The sequence below is a fragment of the Apteryx mantelli genome, chromosome 14 (assembly GCF_036417845.1).
Source record: "Apteryx mantelli isolate bAptMan1 chromosome 14, bAptMan1.hap1, whole genome shotgun sequence".
NCBI lineage: Eukaryota > Metazoa > Chordata > Aves > Apterygiformes > Apterygidae > Apteryx > Apteryx mantelli.
The window spans coordinates 15,188,156-15,196,699 of record NC_089991.1 but is presented as its reverse complement, the minus strand read 5'-3'; positions in this window follow the sequence as shown (position 1 = coordinate 15,196,699).

The following is an 8,544-nucleotide window of genomic DNA, read 5'->3' as shown; positions in this document are numbered from 1 at the left end:
CGTTGACTCCTGCTCAACATAGATTGGATCATTCTTTATTTATACAGCTTTTTCTTCCTTATTTTGTCCCTTATTTTATGAAAGAATTGCACCACTGAGGTCCAATAAACACTGTAATTAGGGGCTGTAATTCGTAAAAAGCAAGAGAATCCTGGCACTTGGATTTCACTGATCTGCCCCTCCAGATCTCTGCCTCTGCCTCTACAGTATTTCTCTGTGTGACTTAGAAAATCTGTTCCTAATTGGTAGCATGAAGAATTTGCTTCTACTGACTATTGTCTGGCTTGCTGGTCCAGTTAAGGAACAGACTGAACTACAGCTATGTAGGAAACCATCTTTTGTCATATGGTAAAAAAGAAAAAGAGAGAAAAATAGAGGAACATTTCTTCAGATAGAGTGCAACCTCTACTCAATGTTAAAACAGCAATAATTATGGATAAATATAGACAGATAGATGTACTTTGAAGGAACTATTCTTTTTTCCAGTATTCAGCAAGTATTCTTCCCAATGTTCAGCAAAGCAGAGAGAGAGGAAGACTACATAAGTGGAAGTGGTGAGCTAGAAGTGATGGTACTGAGGAAGCATCATAATATTTTATAGACCACAGGAATAATAAAAGACAAGAACTACTTTCCTGATATTGTTTTCCCAAATGATAGGAAAAAATATGGTATTTTGGGCAATGGTGATTTATAGTAGTGATTTATAACAGAATAAAGAAAGTTAATATGGGTGACTATGTGGGATAGATTGTCACAAAGTGGCTCACAAGTAAACTAGCCCACATGAAAAGAACATATGAGGACTTGATACAAGGCAAATGTAGAGTATTATTAAATAGATTCAGACAAGTATTTACATACATATAAGAAGCATTAATCTATGGTAAGTTTTCTTTTTCTTTTTTTTTATATAGAGGACAGTACATGAAAACTATGAGTGTTCTGGTTTGACCTGATCTAAGAGAAATGTCAGAACAAGTTATAGAAAAGCATTTTTATATCTGAAGTTTTTGCATTACATATCTTGTAACTAAAGGTTTATTGCATTTTGGATCCTGTAGACATTATTAATGGCGGTTTTCCTAAAAGCACTTTAATACCAGCACTAATCTATTTAACTGTACAACACTTCCAGAGAGCATGTATTTTATGAAGATAGTAATACCTAGAGATGCTAGAAAAGTTTAATGTTGTTATAAAATATTTCTTTATTGTCAATTTTATGATTTTCTAAGATTTATGCTAGTATTCCTCTACCAGGATCCTCCTACATACAAAGAGATTTAGAAATTTACTGAATTTGTGTAAGAGTAAGGATGTGGTGGTGAATCAGTAGGCTGGCTATATTCTTTTCATGATGGATATTAGTAAGTGTAGTAGACAAAGTCTAGTATTTTCATAGCATGATGCTGAAGATTATTCTGAAGTACGTGGAAGATCATTTCTTCCTCTTATGCAATGCTAGAGCTAGTTCAGAAACTATAAAGTATTAGGAAAAAGTGAGGCAAGTGAAGAGGACGAGTAGACAGAAGACAGTGGTGTGCAATAAGAATGTTACATAGCTGCTGTGTAGCTGGGTTTCAAGTGGAAGCAGGTTTCTGTCTGATAAAAAGAAAACACATCCTAAAAAGGACACTGTGATAGAGGGGTTGGAGTCTCTTAGCAGCACACATTGTATGAAAAGGAGAAATTGATAAGAAATTTTATGACTTACAGGTAAAAGCATGCTGCCTCTGCAAGATAGAAATCAGATCCATGAGCACCTGTAGGCAAGAAAGCATATTAAAAGCCAATCATTTTAGTGGGAGCTGTGCACTAAAACTTGGCGCCACTACAGTAAAAAGGTAAAAACACCAGCTGTCAATAGTCACAGTTATGCCCTAGAAGAGGGGACTAAGTCATATGACGTATATAGTCATGTAATTCTGTCTGGGATCAGGGATTATATTGATGCAACTATCTCAATTAAAAAAAATACATCCTTAAATGGAAAAGCTACACGAGTACTAACTCATAGAAAGTTCCTTTTTTTATTTTCCTTTTGTTTTCTTTGTACCTAAGCTATAGGTACTACTAATGGTAGAATCTACTTGGCTTTATTTTACTGTGTTATTTATTCCAGATGCTTTATTTTATTTTTATTTTTATTTTTTTGAATTTAATCCAGCTTGGTTTTAGAAAAGGCTTTAGAAAAGAAAAGATTTTAGAAAAATATTATGAGTACTTTTAAGGAAGTTATCCCAAAGTAAATGATAATTCCTCAGATTCTTCAAATACATTGGGTAGGAAGTTTCCGAAGCTTAAAAGTCCATTCATGATACCAGTCTGTAGAGGAGAGTCCTTTCCCATTAGAGTGCATTGCCAAAATTCAGAGATCCCAAGAGACTGAAGAACTCGTCCTTGTCAATGAGTTGAAGGTAACAAGGAGCAAGGAGTGGGAAAGATGAAGTGCAATGCCATCACACTAAGAGAGAATGAAAGGTGAAGTATGTAAAACACTAGATTAAAAAAGCATTTACTCTAATCATGACATGGCTTCTGTTCTGCAAACCATGCCATGTTTTTGCAAGGCTTATCTGTGTTCACAACTGATTGTGTGCATTGTAAGTGTGCATGAGTATTATCTAATGCTGCTCAGCACTGCGGAATTCAACATCTCATTGATACTCTCCACATTTAAACAGAAGACTCCTATCAGGAAAGTCTCTTTAGGCAGTCTTAATCCCATGCCTTGGGACAGGAGTTTACAGTGTGAAAGGAAGGGTGACAGGGGACTGTCTTTGATTTGACTTCCCAAATACATTGATACACTTTCTCATAACCAAAAACTAAAGTGAAGGCACACCAGATGGCATTTGAACTAATATTAATTGCTACTTGCTAAAAATGTTTATGCTTTGTTATTGAAAACTAAGGTCTCTTCTCAACTTCAGTAATTTAAGAGCATTCTCCCCTGAAAATTGCCTGACACATGGCATTTTCCAGAGGCAAAATAATTACTCTTTAGAATTAGTTTTATCCACCTCAGGAATAGAACTCATCACTGGCAGAGATGAGTCAGTGAAGTCTGAAGGCAGTGACTGAGCAGGAGTTAGCAACTGGGACTTTCCCACAACACTGCCTTTTTCACAGTTCCCAGATGTTAACGGGCCTCGCAGCCCCTGCTCTGACACATGCCTGCAGCCCCTGCAGGAGACCCAGAGCCGGGCTGGCAGCCTCTCCCAACAGAGGCACAGGCCCTCCCTGTAAGCTACTGAAACTTTAAGATTAACAAACCATTGGATTTTAGCCATTATTTTGTGCTACTGAGTTAGAAGAACTGGGACTTACCTGCAAAGCCCAGAACTTTCTGATATTTTCAATGCTTATCTCATGTTTTTTTCCTTTTTTCCTGTTAACTTTTCTCTAATATTCAAGAAACGAATCTTACCTAATGTATACTCATTAGATATAAATGCTAAGCCAAAATGTCCGCAGAAATGCATTTGCAATTGAAATGTAATTTGCAGTCAAAAGAACACTCTCACTTTAAGCAGTATTGGTTATTTATAAAAAGCACCTAATCAGAAACTTTAAAAATTCCATTGCATGACTTAGTTTATTAACACCTCATACATATTTTGAACGTGAAGCACTTCTGACAAACTACTCCAAATGAGACTCACAGACTTAGAATTGTTTGCTGAGGAAAAAGATAGAACATTTCAATTGATAAAGAAAATTACAGACAGCTTGAGGATGAAAAAAGTAACTGACTACCTTTTTATTTGAACAAGTAGCTAACAGCTCTCAGGAAAATGATCGAGAAGTTACAAGCTCAATTTTGGCTGACTATGCTCGTTCAGTATGAAAGCAGCAACCATCACGCTGGAATTTGCAATAGGACTCCGAACCCCACATTACGTGGGGGTGGCTGCTAGCAGCTTTTTGTGCCATCGTTAGGCACTAGGTACCCCGGGATGAAATGCCTTGGCAGCAGGGAGGAGACCTAGGCAGCCAAACTGCATTTTCCTTGAGAAGCAAGGAGATGAGCATGAGTCCCTCATTTGCACTAGGGAGTTAAGAAAGTAGCCTTCTATTTTTCTGCTTCTTTCCTTTCTGCTTTCTCTGCTATTATTTTTCTCTGTCCTCATGCCTGGGGCTCTGAGAACTGGTTTAGACTTTGGCTCATGATTGGGGACGGGGAAGGAATAGGTAGGTCTTGTATTCCAGCAGCCTGTATTGCAGCCAGCGGTCAGTCCCTCAGTTGGAGGGCCACATCTGCATTTGCATACTGCCCATCAGGGAAGACACAGAGCAAATCAAGAGATCTAGGAGAGTGATTAGAGCTCAAGAAAACCAAAACCCACCCCCCAGACCCCTACAAGGGCGAGTGATTAAGTGAAAGAGCAGGGAATTTTTTCAGTGTAAGGACTGAGGGCAGCAAGCACCTGAAGAAGCTCCTAAATGATGCTAAACTTACTTTCCACAGTCACAAGAAGTTATGAACTTAAAATATAGAAGTAGAAATTCATATTTGACAGTAATTTTTTTCCTAAGACTAAAAATAATGAAGCATAGAAACACAATGTCTTTTGTGAAGTGTTCATCATTACTAGTCTTCAAGAACAGATTAGATAAAAATTTCTTGGAAGTAGCATAGCTACAGCTGAGCCTGCTTTGGGGCAGGGAAATGTACTATATAACTTACTGGGATTCTTTCTTGCATTCTTACTTTTTTTGTTATGTTATGAATCTATGTTGTTTTTGCTTTTGCTTTTTGTTCTGGTCAGCCTAAATGAGGGAAAAGACATGGGATTTTCCTTCTTTTGCTTTGCTTTGCTTTATCCTTTACCAAAACAAAGAAGTCCCTTCTCTGCTTCTCTATGTCTTAAAGGAGATGTGTTTCTAATAGGGAAACTTTAACAAAGGCATGGCACCTGTCAGCAGAAGTAGTCTAATATTGAAGAATAAGTGTATAGAAGGAGTTATGAAAATACTTGCTATTTAAGCATATAGAAAAAGTTTTCAAAAAGATGCCACCAAGTAGATTGTATATTGTGTGAAGATTTACATGATTTGACAATATTCCTAAAGACCCTCTTTCTTTCAAATGGACAGTGATATTTACAGGGCAGTGTGAATAAAGATGCATAGGCTTTCTTCCTGAAATGTCTTTGGCTGATAAGTGAACTCCAGCGGGAATCTAAGTGCTCTGAAGTGAGCTTGACTGCAGCTACATCTATCTGTCTGTGTGCTGTCCATATACTACATCTGTCTGTCCATATACTGTCCCAGCCGTGGTCACTTTGGAACTGTGCAGGAAGAGGTAAGGGTGAGCCAGCAGAAAGCTATCTTTTAGGATAAGGAGGTGTAAAAGCTTGGGAGGTGCCTTTCGGGGGAGCGTCTGGGTGGAAAACAAGCCAGGCACATCCGAAGAACTAAATCCCTCGCAAGGCATTTGAAAAATAGGTCTGGGTACACAGAGGAACAAGAACTTGGCAAACATGGAAGGGAATGAAACTCTAACACATAATGTCAAAAAAGAATAATATTTGAGAGCTGACACCTCTTTCTAGAATTCAGCTCCTGCTTTACCGAACGCTTTCTCTTAGAGGGGTTTCAGGATTGATATATTCTGCCAGCCATTCCTCCTACACAGCTGCCACTTTCTCTCCTTTATTTATTTCTTTTTTAATGAATCTCTTTGAAAATACCTTTTGAGAATTAGACTGGCTTGTATAGTTTGTCACCTTCAAGAGAACAGAATCCTTTCATGTGTCCGGAAGAGTAATAAAGGCTGAAGGCCTGAAGTTGGGAAGCTGGTATATTTTTTTTATTTGTTATTTTCTTAAGGGACTTCAAAAACACAGCAGACAGAAGTAGGCAAGGAAACCATTAGAGAGAGGTCCAGCTTCTGCCTCTGGACAAGAGGGAGAAAACTTGCAGCAAACTACACTTTTTGAGAAGGTTGCGCTAATAAAATCATCTGAATTTTGGTCAGGCAGTTGAATTTAGTCTTGTTTCTTTGGCCATGCCACAGTGTTGGTATCTGTGGAAGTAGAAATAGGAAACACTACTTAGATTAAAAGTACTCAAATATTAGTAATGAAATGAAGGAGACAAAGTTACACTGTCCTCAGAAACTGAATTAAAAATTGAACCTCTTTCCTCAAAATTAAACATTAAAAAATAAATTCTACTAGACTTGGTTCCAAATCTCAGTTTCATTTGCTTGTGCAAGTTCTGGGAAAAGGGATTAAAAGAGACCATGAAAAAACAATTTGGGAAACTGACTTTCTATGCTATTTGCAGTAGTTCTGACTATGGAGAAGCAAACAGGAATATTGTCTTTTTTAATTCAGTTTATTGTGTTGAACATTTATTTAGATCTACAAGCCCTTCTCTTGTCAGCACTGTATATTCTTTTATGTGTTTGCGCTTATGTATCGCATATGCATTGCACTTAGTTAAGACAGCATGATGCAAGACCAGTTTGCTGCGATTTTTAAACTTATTTTTTATTTTCTCATTGCTTCCTTTCACCTCTCCCCAAAAATCACACCCCATCCTTTTGGTGTAATAGCTTTTAATTCATATCCGTTGTGCTGAAGAGTCATATTGGCAACTTTCCAGAAATCTTTAAGATCTTTTTGGCAGTGCTTGTTAGTGATAATTTCTCTATCAGGTCCCTTTCTTCTATCCTGCATCTGCAATAACTTTTAATATCTAACTGTTACTGGGCACTTGGCCCAAAACTTTTTTTGGTCATTTTCAGTGACCAGAATTTGAAAACCTGGAGCAGTTGCAGTTCCCACCAACAGCAGTAGGAGCTGTGGGGCTCACCGTCTATGAAAAAAGAAAATGAAATTAGCTAGCTTTAATATAGTCTTCTTGTGCTGACATTTGCAAAAAATTACAATTTTGTCTCCAAAAACACTGCAGGTGTGTCTCTGACAAAGCTACATTTAACATAAGACTACTGCTTAGCTGTTCTGACTAGGCTACGTTTTGCAGCATGACTTCCATGCAAGGCACCAGGCAGACTTGTCAATACTCTCCTGCCCTTTCTGGGTCACTGACAGCCCAGTAACTTGCAATTTTAGTCCTTCCCTAATGGATTCATATACAGTTAATTACAAAGGGCCATTTCCCTGGACCACTGCCAGAGTTTGAAGCTTTCCTGAAACCACTTTTCTATAAGTATTTGAACTTTCTGGTCCCAAAAGTTGAGAGCTGTGAAGTTTGCTCTTCCACTACAGAGGTAGTAGCAGTGCCAGTTTCTATAGGACTGACTTACATGAACCTTGGTTTGGAGGGTCTGTCCTTTGCAATGAAAGGTTAATTAGATGTTTTACGGCTTTGAGCCCTACTTTTTTTAAAGAGAGTACTGATGTAGTCTCATTGCAAATTTGAGTAACGCTAACTTCTCTGCAGCAGCATGTACCATGTATCTCTGTTATCTTTCAGAAGTCCAAGAGAATCTGCAGTCCACCTAGAGCTATTTTATTCTGTATATGAGTGCAAAGTGCTTCAAGTTTGAAATATATTTGCACTGTGTGAAGCAACTCTGGGTGGGCAGAGATACTCTACAGGCATTTCTTGAGTCAGCAAAACTCTTTGCCTATAGTAGAAATTAAGGAAAGGATGAGGTTAAGACCTTTTGCCTTGAAGATGGAGAAGAAAGGAGCATAGCAGATTTGCGTTCAGCTATATTTCTATATTTACTTGTTTAATAGGATAATGTCTGTGAGAGAGAAGACTGAACTGGATACTCCCTACAAATTATTGTTTATTTAAAAATAATGCTGGTTCATTGAGGTCAAGATTTCTGGCAGAAGTATAATTATTGTTTAAGTTTTCAGCAGTAAGCCTTTGAAAGATTGAGGGTAGACGCTCCAGTCACAGGGGTTTGGGAGCGTAGTGGCACAGCTGAGAAATCTGACCATTTTCCTTCTGAAAACTTTGAGAAGATTTTGCTCTCACATCCACAGAAAGGAAAACAAATTTCTAAACCTTAAGTTTTGGTAAAAGTCAAAAATAATCATAACCTGCTTGTTTCTAGAGGGTTTCATGAGAGGGGATGGCTCATCTTTAGGCAGGTGTAAGAACTCTTTGTCTCCAGCTCTCTTTCCACTTCTGTGCTGAGGTTGAGGGGGCTCAGCTTTTCGTGCAAGAACTGCCACTGTTTACAGCACAGGACATTGGAGTAGCCTCAGCTGTGCCTGTTCGCTGTGTGAGAGTTCAACAGCTACTTCAGAAACAGCTGAGAAGTCTCTGCTGTGGGAAAAACAACTTTTCGGAGGTAGATAGGCTAGAGAGTCAGAAAGAGGAGATTTTCCCATGGTAAGTTTTTCCGCACTGATGAGTGAGATCCCTGAGTAACCTTATGATCTTGGTGCAAGTCAGGGCTGCTACTGTGAGGCTGGGAATTATGAAATCTCAATAAATCCATGTCTTACACTGCTCCACATTAAATCAAGTCCTGATATTTATTTTCTGGGTTTAACTAAAAACATAGTGATTTTAAGAGCAGAATGGACTACAGTGATTCCATTAATG